This window comes from Bos indicus x Bos taurus, chromosome 21, assembly GCF_003369695.1.
Source record: "Bos indicus x Bos taurus breed Angus x Brahman F1 hybrid chromosome 21, Bos_hybrid_MaternalHap_v2.0, whole genome shotgun sequence".
Taxonomy (NCBI): Eukaryota; Metazoa; Chordata; class Mammalia; order Artiodactyla; family Bovidae; genus Bos; species Bos indicus x Bos taurus.
The window spans coordinates 29,484,843-29,496,431 of NC_040096.1; the positions used below are offsets into that span (position 1 = coordinate 29,484,843).

Consider the following 11,589-nt stretch of genomic DNA (forward strand, 5'->3'; position numbering starts at 1 on the left):
AAGAGCAAAGCAAAGTGAATCTCACATTATGCATCTGAAGCATTTTATTTCTAAATTTTACAAAGCAATAGGAAACTTGTTCACTTTTATAGCCAGACAGAAAGATAATAATAGCATTTGTAGCTATGGAGATGTAATTGAGCTTTTATTTAAATATGGTAGAGAGTTTGGGTTCATTATAGGAAACAAATGAACAGCAACAAATCATCAGTTGGCTTTATCATCCATGAGGTGCTGGGTGGACCATCTCTTGTGTTGTAATTGAACTACAGAGCCAGGGCTTGATGAAAGCCAACCCTCTGCAAATTTGAATAGTAATAGTCATTGTTCTGATAGTCATCATCATAACAAAATAGTCCCTGTCCTCACTGCTGTATTTAAGTAGAAAAAGTAAAGAAAGCTTGCCAATTGTAAAAGCAATTCTTAACTTTGCCAGTGGAAAACACTGAATTTGATCATCTTCTTGTCTCTGCCTATGCCTAAACTCCTTTCCTGAATTCTAATTCCTGTTTCTCTCCTAATCTGATAATTTCCTTCTATCCTTATCATCTCCCTGCCCAATTAGGGAGCTGCAGAAGAACATGGGGTAAAACCTACCTGAACAATCTCCTACAGGGTTCACCAGATTCCTGATAGATCATGAATGTTGAGCTAAAGGTCCTTGACAGGTTCCAGGTTCTTCCAAAAAAGCAGATAAAGTCCCAAACAATAAGCTTTAAGTTAGTTCTCTTTTAAAATTGGGTAAGACTAGTTGAGCATTTCTGATTTCTTTCAATCTTATCCCCTTCCATTTCGTGAAGGAAAATTCAAGGATGAGGATAAGAATTTACTCATTAAAAAGTATAAATTGACTTCTGTTTAAAGATGACTATGCTTGCTCTCATTCTTCTTCAAAGTCCACCCAAAACTACATAAACAATAACAACAAAAGAAAAATAGAGAAAAAGATACATCCAACTTAAATAGGTAAAATGGAGGGTCTACAGTTTATGACCCATTTGTGTGTTCTTGCCCCAGCTGTTCTCATCACTGGAAAAGTGTCAGAGGTGTACAGGACAAAAAGCGTGGTGACAGCAATTGCCAGCATCAAGTAGACATTCTGGAAAAAGCTTGAGAGGATATTCCTGGAGGCAGAGGATCCTCAGGGCAAGCAGTAGCAGATTTTATTGGAGGACCCTGAAGGACAAATGCATGTGGAAGTGGAAGACAGGATCCCTAAACCACTTCCTGCCACTTTCCCAACCCCAGCCCAGCCTCCCACTAGCTGAATGAGGTGCCTCACTGGTCACTTCAAAGACGAGTCATGCAGAGATGAATAGCCTGGTCCTAAGTGTAAACACTGCAAAATAATACAAGTGAGCTTATTTACAAAACAGAAACAGAAACTCTCCTCTGGTAACACACTTACGGTTACCAGAGGAGAAACATGGGGAGGGATGAATCAGGACTTTGGGATCAATATACATACTACTCTATATAAGAACTATAACTGATAAAGACTTACTGTATAGCACAGGGAACTCTACTCAATCTTCTGTGATAACCTATATGAGAAAAGAATCTGAAGAAGAATGAATATATGTAGCATGTATAACTGAATCACTTAGCTGTACTCCTGAATCTAAGACAAGGTTATCAGCTATATTCCAATAAAAGGTAATCAACTACACTCCAATACATTAAAAAAAAAAATACTACCATCAAGCTGTCAACTGGCTGCACCCATTGATGGAGAGAGGGAAGATAAAAGGAGAAGACAAGGGCATATTAAGGACATATATCACAAGAGGCACTATTCAAGGGAACAGGAAGTCTGACCAATAAAATTCTTCATTGCTGCTAAAAGATATGTGTAGCAGACAACATTCCATCACTGAAACAAGAGCTCATGTGACAGTTAGGATGTAACTGTCAAAGACAAAAAGAGAGGATGAGAACATGCCAGGGTCCAGGAATAACTGGAAAAGAGGAAGCACACTACACAAATGAAAAATCTGTATGAAGGAGAGAATAGGCAGATGTGATAATTATGTCTTGACCGATAGATCTGGGGGAAATCTCTTAACTAAGAGGAACTATGGCAACCCACTCCAGTATTCTTGCCTGGAAAATCTCATGGATGGAGCATGGTAGGTTACAGTCCATGGGGTCACAGAGTCAGACACGACTGAGCAACTTCACTTCAGAGAATTTAAAAATATATGTAAATCTGTGTTTAGAAGAATGATGACAGAGAAGCAAGCATGCAAAGGTGACACAACTCTCCCTTGCTGCTTTTAACTTTTTCACTTCCACAATATACAAGGCTGTATACTGTCACCCTGCTTGTTTAACTTCTATGCAGAGTACATCATGAGAAATTCTGGACTGGAGGAAGCACAAGCTGGAATCAAGATTGCTGGGAGAAATATCAATAACCTCAGATATGCAGATGACACCACCCTTATGGCAGAAAGTGAAGAAGAACGAAAGAGCCTCTTGATGAAAGTGAAAGAGGAGAGTGAAAAAGTTGGCTTAAAGCTCAACATTCAGAAAACGAAGATCATGGCATCTGGTCCCATCACTTCATGGCAAATAGATGAGGAAACAGTGGAAACAGTGGCTGACTTTATTTTTGGGCTCCAAAATTACTGCAGATGATGATTGCAGCCATGAAATTAAAAGACGCTTACTCCTTGGAAGGAAAGTTATGACCAACCTAGACAGCATATTAAAAAGCAGAGACATTACTTTGTCAACAAAGGTCCGTCTAGTCAAGGCTATGATTTTTCCAGTAGTCCTGTATGGATGTGAGAGCTGGACTATAAAGAAAGCTGAGCACAGAAGAATTGATGTTTTTGAACTGTGGTGTTGGAGAAGACTCTTGAGAGTCCCTTGGACTGGAAGGAGATCCAACCAGTTCATCCTAAAGGAGATCAGTCCTGGGTGTTCATTGGAAAGACTGATATTGAAGCTGAAACGCCAATACTTTGGCCACCTGATGCAAAGAACTGACTCATTTGAAAAGACCCTGATGCTGGGAAAGATTGAGGGCAGGAGGAGAAGGGGACGACAGAGGATGAGATGGTTGGACGGCATCACTGACTCAATGGACATGGGTTTGGGTGGACTCTGGGAGTTGGTGATGGACAGGGAGGCCTAGCATGCTGTGATTCATGGGGTCACAAAGAGTAGAACACAACTGAGCGACTGAACTGAACTGAATTTTCACTTTCATCAAGAGGTTCTTTAGTTCTTCTTCACTTTCTGCCATAAGGGTGGTATCATCTGCATATCTGAGGTTATTAATATTTCTCCCAGCAATCTTGATTCCAGCTTGTGCTTCTTCCAGCCCAGCTTTTCTCATGATGTACTCTGCATAGAAGTTAATTAAGCAGGGTGACAATATACAGCCTTGACGAACTCCTTTTCCTATTTGGAACCAGTCTGTTGTTCCATGTCCAGTTCTAACTGTTGCTTCCTGACCTGCATATAGGTTTCTCAAGAGGCAGGTCAGGTGGTCTGGTATTCCCATCTCTTTCAGAATTTTCCACAGTTTATTGTGATCCACACAGTCAAAGGCTTTGGCATAGTCAATAAAGCAGAAATAGATGTTTTTCTGGAACTCTCTTGCTTTTTCCATGATCCAGCGGATGTTGGCAATTTGATCTCTGGTTCCTCTGCCTTTTCTAAAACCAGCTTGAACATCTGGAAGTTCATGGTTCACGTATTGCTGAAGCCTGGCTTGGAGACTTTTGGGCATTACTTTATTAGCGTGTGAGATGAGTACAATTGTACTGTAGTTTGAGCATTCTTTGGCATTGCCTTTCTTTGGGATTGGAATGAAAACTGACCTTTTCCTGTCCTGTGGCCACTGCTGTGTTTTCCAAATTTGCTGACATATTGAGTGCAGCACTTTCACAGCATCATCTTCCAGGATTTGAAATAGCTCAAGTGGAATTCCATCACCTCCACTAGCTTTGTTCGTAGTGATGCTTTCCAAGGCCCACTTGACTTCACATTCCAGGATATCTGGCTCTAGGTGAGTGATCAAACCATTGTGATTATCTAGGTCATTAAGATCTTTTTTGTACATATATATGTATATAAAACATATATAGAGAGGATTACATATAAAATTATATATATATAAAACTCTCCTTTTATATATTATATAGTTATCTTTTACATATTATACATATAAAATTCTATTTTTGTATATATAATTATCTTTGTATATTTATATCTATATCTATATATATTTATATATATAGTCCATTCTGAAGGAGATCAGCCCTGGGATTTCTTAGGAAGGAATGATGCTAAAGCTGAAACTCCAGTACTTTGGCCACCTCATGCAAAGAGTTGACTCATTGGAAAAGACTCTGATGCTGGGAGGGATTGAGGGCAGGAGGAGAAGGGGACGACAGAGGATGAGATGGTTGGATGGCATCACTGACTCGATGGACGTGAGTCTGAGTGAACGCCGGGAGTTGGTGATGGACAGGGAGGCCTGGCCTGCTGCGATTCATGGGGTCGTAAAGAGTCGGACACGGCTGAGCGACTGAACTGAACTGACATACATATCAAACTCCAAACTTAGAGTATAGATAATACTTGTTCACTATTTCAGGTGATCAAGAAGCATACACAAAATCCAACCACATATTAAGCCACAGAGTAAAATGTCAACAAATTGCAAAGAATAAAACAGAAGAAATATTTTCTAATTCCATTCCTATAAAACTAAAATTTTTCAGTAAAAATATCAAATACAAAATTAAAAAAATAGAAATAAAGCCCTCAGATTAAAAGCAAATTAAATTGAATATTGCATTATATAAACAAAGTAATGATCATGAAAACTTACATATCGGGTCCTATTAAATACAGCTAAAACTATGCTCAGAATGTGACTCAACAAAATAAATTGAAGCAGAAAGAAAACATTGGTAAAGATAAAAATCTTATTAAATTAACTAGAAGTACAAAACCTGTAGAACCAATATAATCAGATTTTTTAAAATAAAATTCAAAACCATTAGCTAATATAATCAAGTGGGTAGAAACTTTTTAAACATCAAAAAGAGAATATTAATAAACAAGGCTAGTTTGCTCTGTTTTATAAAGACATGTGAAGAACCTGAATGAAATAGATTATTTCCTAGGAAATTCTTGGGGAAAATACCAAAAATGATCTCAGCAAAATGTTCCCTAGATATTTCCAGTACATATATATATATCTATAAGATATATATATATATACACATATATATTATTCTATCTATGGACTTTTCAGTCTGTTTTGTTGATTTCTTGATTTTCATTCTGTTTGAATTTTTCATTTTCCCTGAGAATGATTTTTATAGAATACTCAGGAAAAAATTGTCAGTATGCAAATTACTCAAACACCAGGCCTACACACTTTTGCACAGAAAAGTTTACCAAATCTTTAAGGACATTACAATTTTATATTTAAGCCTCACAGCATGCTAAAAGAAGAACATTTCCCAAATTCTTTTAATGAAACAAACAAAATTTATAGTAGCCCCAACCAAGATAGCACAAAATCTACAGATAAATCTTTATTATGAATATTAATGTAAGTATTATAAATAAAATATTAGACATGGAAGGCAGCAGTATAGCGCTATTCCCAGTAACACCAGGGTGGCTTACTACTGCAAAACCTATTTATCTAGTTCATTATATATTCCCATGATGCATTATATTAAGTAAAAAATTGAAAACAAATGAGAAAAAGATATTTTAATGACCTTCAATATCTCTCCTTGGTTTGAAAAACTGACTTAAAATTGTGACTGATAGAATATGTATATTTTGGCCCCAGATCCATTCTCATGCTTGATGGAAGAAAACCAGAAGCATGACCATTAAGGGCAGGGACCAGGCTAGGATATCAAGCATCATTATTACCATTGAGTGTTTCTACAGTGGTACTAGCTGAAAAATTTAGGAAGAAGCATGACGTATGAAAACTTGAAGGGAAGAGATAAAGTCACCTTTGATTGTAGTTAACATGATACATATGGAAATGGAATTAGAAAATATTTCTTCTATTTTGGGCTTAGAAAAGGAAGAGGAACCAGAGATCTAATTGCCAACATTCACTGGATCATAGAGAAAGCAAGAGAATTCCAGAAAAACATCTATTGCTGTTTCATCAACCACTCAAAAGCCTTTGACTATGTGGATCATAACAAACTGTGGAAAGCTCTTAAAGAGATGGGAATACCAGACCATTTCACCTGTCCCATGAGAAACCTGTATGTGGGTCAAGAAACAACAGTTAGAACCCTGTATGGAACAACTGATTGGTTCAAGATTGAGAAAGGAGTACAACAGGGCTGTCTGCTGTCACTCTGTTTGTTTAAACTATATATTGAGCACATCATGAGAAACTCATGTCGGGCCGGATGAGTTGCAAGCTGGAATCAAGGTAGGCAGAAGAAACATTAACAACCTCAGATAGGCAGATGATACTACTCTAATGGCAGAAAGTGAAGAGGAACTAAAGAGCCTCTCGATGAGGGTGAAGGAGGAGAGTGAAAGAGCCAGCTTAAAACTTAATATTAAAAACACTAAGATCATGGCATCGGCCCCATTGCTTCATGGCAAATAGAAGGGGAAAAGGTGGAAGTAGTGTCAGATTTTCTCTTCTGGGGCTCTAAAATCACTGCAGATGGTGACTGCAGCCATGAAATCAGATGATTGCTTCTTGGCAGGAAAGCTATGTCAAACTTAGACAGTGTGTTGAAAAGCAGAGACATTACTCTGCCAACAAATGTCCATATAGTCAGGGCTATGGTCTTCCCAGTGGTCATGTACCATTGTGAGAGCTGAACTGTGAAGAAGGCAGAGTGTCAAAGAATTGATGTCTTTGAATTGTGGTGCTGAAGAAGGCTCCTGAAAGTCCCTTTAACAGCAAGGAGGTCAAACCAGTCTATCTTAAAGGAAATCAGCCCTGAATACTCATTGGAAGGATTGATGCTGAAGCTGAAGCTCCAGTATTTTGGTCATCTGATTCGAACAGCCACCTCACTGGAAAAGTCCCTGATGCTGGGAAATATTGAAGACAGAAGCAGAAGAGAGAGTCAGAGAATGGCATCACCAATGCAGTGGACATGAACTTGGGCAAACTTTGGGAGATGGCGAGGGACAGGGAGGTTTGGTATGCTGCTATCCATTGGGTTGCAAAGAGTTGGACCCGACTGAGCAGCTGAACTGACTGACTGACAGCTTGATTATATCAGCAAAGACCTTACTTTCAAATAAAGTCTATTCTTGGGTACAATGTATCTTTGGGGGCGACACAGTTTAATCAGCAACAAATGCAGTAATAGATGTGTTAAAATATGTTAGATGCATGCTAGAGACAAGACATGCACATTTCAATGAGGATATTGTAAAGACACATATCTGAGGGGAAAAGTAAGGAGATGAGTGGGATATACAGCAGAATGCCATTTATGTAACTTAAAATATATGTGAACAATTAGGTCTACATGTTTTAAAAAAGCCCATACAAGGGAAGAACACAGATTAAAATGGGAACACACATTAAAGCGGGCCTAAGGAATGGGGTTTGGAATGGGGATAAAAGTATTAAAAAAAAAAAAGAAATGCTCTGCTCTAAGGCACTGACCTGAGCTATGATATTTTTGCACTTGAGGTCCAAAAAAATTAATCACATTAACATGTGAGAATAACAGCAAATACACATTTACCATTTCCTGTGTGTCACACACTGTGCTAGCTCTGGCATATATATGTGTATGTGTGCGTTCAACTAATTAAATAGAAGACCACTCTCATGACTCTTAACTTTCCTTCTTACTTGACCCCTTAAATGGCCTTTTTAGAATGTTGCATTATTAAGCAATATAAATTTATAGAAATGTTAACAATTGAGGAGATTCAATGAAATCTCTGATGCAAATCTCTAAAAATCTTTTTAAGAAGAACACTGAGAGTGGTTCATTCTGTATTTGTCACTTTCTTAAAGTAGTATCTAATGTAACATAGGAAGGAACAACTCTGAATATTGAGTCTTCCTTTTGTTCTGCAAATTAATAAATTGTTCCTCATTTAATTTGTAGATCGACTCCCTTATCAAATCCCCTTGTACATGGATTGTATTTGTTCTTGGCCCTCTATTCTCAATGCTGAAAGCTTTATTTGATGTCAACTATCCTGATTATTAAATGAATGATGACAGAATGGACTCCTTTAGAGGCCAAAGCTGCCTTAGGTGACAGAGATTTCAGCTTCCCAGCCCTGAATGTGTTTGAAGGCACAAAATAAGAATCACAAGATCATCAAGAAAGACATGAAGTAAGTGTGAATTTTCTTTAGTCCCATTTGACTTTCTCGGAGAAGAGAAGACCTGGCCCTTTCTATCTGTCCCCAGAGACAGACTGGAGCTTCTGTTCTGTTCTCAAAGTGCACTATGGATAATATGAAAATGTGTTTCTGGGGAACTTTCTCAGTAGCTGCAACTTTCTCAGCTGACCTGGTGCCATATTAATAAATGTTAAGCCCACAAAGTCCCCACAAGTCAATAAATAATGCAGGCTGAAATCACTAAATATTATGCCCCTGAGGGCCATTTCATTGAAATTCACTGATTCAACACTTTTCTGAGGAAGTTCTGCCTCATTCAGCATTCTTACTATGGAGTTGGCCAGCCTGAGTACCAAGGTCCTTAAAGGCTCTTCTTGCTGCTGTCACCCTTTCCCTGCGCACAAATGATGGGGATACAAAACTGGTTCTCAGAGAATTGCAATTTCATTGTGCCTCCAAAGGCTGGTTCATTTCTTCTCAGTTTCCAAGTCTGTAGAAGAAAATCAGATATGCTCACTCTGCCTGCCTAGCAGATTTTACTCCTCTCCACCCCAGCTATAAAGTTCAAAGCACAAATTGAAAAGCCTTGAAAAGGCTGACTCAAAGTCTTTCCTTTCTGTTAACAATCTCTCAGAGTATTATGTTTGGAAGACTCTGTTTTGTAACTGAGCTCTTATTCTGGAACTTCCAGAGCCAAACATTCAGAAATGATGTGCTATTAATACATTTACTAACAACAAGAGTAAAAACATCTGCAACCCTGTTGCTGAAATTTGGTCTCTGTAAAACAGTGCCGGATTAAATCTCAGAGACACAGTGTTGGGTGAAGTAGAAAGAAATAGCTTTATTATTTTGCCAGGTAAAGGGGACCACAAGGAATGCCCTCAGGACTATGTGCTTTGCCCTGGAGGAGGTAATGAGGAGTCTTACAGTAATGGTTCAAGGAGCAGTGCGTGATCAGCTCCTGGACATTCTTCTGACTGGTTGGTGGTGAGTACTGAGAGTCTGCATCACCCACCTCCTTGTTCCAGCTGGTCTGGGGTCTATGTTCTTGTGGGCAGCAGTTAACTTCTTCCACCTGCTGAAGGTTTCAATATCTGCAAAACAGCTCAAAGGACATGGCTCACAATACTATCCATAGTCCGTGAGGAAGAACTAAGAAAGATCTTTGACTTAGTTTAATAGCTAACATGTTATTATCCTGTCTTTCTGCGTTTTCTCACTCCTTTGATTAAATTTATTCCTTGACTAAAGTCCTGCTACAGATAAAAGACAGGTGAAGGATATGTGTGGGCATCTATTTTGGGGAGGCTTCATAGGGTCCTGCTCAATTACAACCCTTGTCATGTTCTCTTCTCCAAGGATAAAGGAGAATGCAGATTGAGGGATTGCTGAGAGAGGAGAGAAGACAAATCAGATGTACTCTGGTGGTGACTACCCGTGGAAAACAAAGGATGCTTTGGGAAAAGCATCTTTACTTTTCTCTTTCAAATTCCTACAATATCACGTGTCTTGCAGGTGCTGTGTGTCCATAGGTACAGAGATGCCTGGTGTCTGTCCTCCTCAGGTTGTCCTTGGTTCAAGGGTAAGGAGAGAGTTCTGGGCAGGTTTGTATACACCGGGCAGGTTTGATTCCCCATAATCCTGTATGTTCCTTCTACACCAGCAGTCAATTGTGATTTATAAGCATTCTTCTGAATGAACATCTGGTGACAAGGAAAGACTCCAAAATATCACAATTTAAAAACAAATGGGGGTCTAAGTAAAACCTGAACCTTTCTTTGTTAGTCATGAACTTTATGGCAGATCACTTAACCTTCTTAACCCTGCACTTCCTCACCCTTAAAATCATGCCAGTGATCCTTAAGATACTGTCAAAGAAGATAATAGGTATTTGCAAATAATCAAAATCATCAAGCAAAATGTAATCTACTCTTTCTTCCTCTCACTCTACACTATATTGTATGTTTCTTATAACTTTAGTTAGGCATGCTACAAGGGATAAGACTTCCTACAAGCCAATTCAAAGACTGCTTTTGGGTAGCAAATTTTATAGAAAATGATGTTAAATGGTTGCAGATGTGGATGCAAGGAGCAGCACAGCTGCCGAAGGCAGAGTAGAGTCTTTGTACAGTCCTGGGAACCCAGTCAGTATGGTCAACCCCTCTCAAAACTCATGATCAGAGCAGGTTTGCAGCTGATGTCTAGAATATTTCTTTTTTAAGAATTTTACTGAGGTGTAGTTGATTTACAATGTTTGTTAATTTCTGCTGTACAGCAAAGTGATTCAGTTAAGGTGGCATCAGTGGTAAAGAACCTGCCTGCCGATGCAGGAGATATAAGAGATGTGAGTTCAATCCCTGAAGATACTCCAGGAAGATCCACCAGGAAGATCCCCCGGAGAAGGTAATGGCTACCCACTCCAATTTTCTTGCTTGGAGAACCCCATGGACAGAGGAGCCTGGTGGGCCACTGTCCATAGGGTTTCAAAGAGTCGGACACAACTGAAGCAAGTTAGTATATACATGTGTGTGTACATGTATATGTGTCTGTATTCTTTTCATATTCTTTGCCATTATGGTTTATCACAAGATATGGAATATAGTTCCCTGTGGTATACAGTAGGACCTTGTTTTTTATCCATCATTTATATACTAGTTTGCATCAGCTAATCCCAACTTCCCACTCCACCTCCCCCACCCACCTCCAAGTTTGTTCTCTGTATCTGTGAGTCTGTTTCTGTTTTGTAGACATGTTCATTTGTGTCGTATTCTGGAAGAATTCTTAGTCCATTAATGTCTTTTGTAAAAATGCTAAGCCACTTATCCACAATGCTAATTTCTTCCTAGGATAAGGTTTATGCATTATGTCACACAAAAAGGTCTGTTCCAGATTAGGACTAGAAGAAGCCTTTTTTAAAATAAACTTTTTGCAAAGAACATAAATCTCTGTTAGTAATTTGCTAAGAAATAAGGCTGCACTAGCCTTTTGTGTTTGCTCTTTGAGTCTTGTCAACTGAAAAATATGTACAACCTAAAAGTTGCATATTACATTTTATTTGAGGACATTACTGAAAACTACAGCCCAAGAAGGCAGCCTCTCAGATAGCTCTGAGGGACTGTTCCAAAGAGGTAAGGTAAGGGCTATATAGAAGTTGTTGGTGAAAAAAAAAAGCACACATACTGTAACACCCAAAGATTACTGCTAATCACATGCACACACACTAAACTAGACATCTCAAGTGAA

At 38.7% G+C, this 11,589-nt stretch overlaps 1 long non-coding RNA gene across 1 annotated transcript; it reads left to right on the forward strand.

Annotated features, from left to right (window-relative positions):
* The first annotated feature begins 9,051 nt into the window (after positions 1-9,051).
* Positions 9,052-10,660, forward strand: LOC113879987. The gene is made up of 3 exons (XR_003507555.1): positions 9,052-9,333; positions 9,862-9,928; positions 10,622-10,660. It is a non-coding gene; the product is annotated as an uncharacterized LOC113879987 (long non-coding RNA).
* The last annotated feature ends 929 nt before the right edge of the window (positions 10,661-11,589 follow it).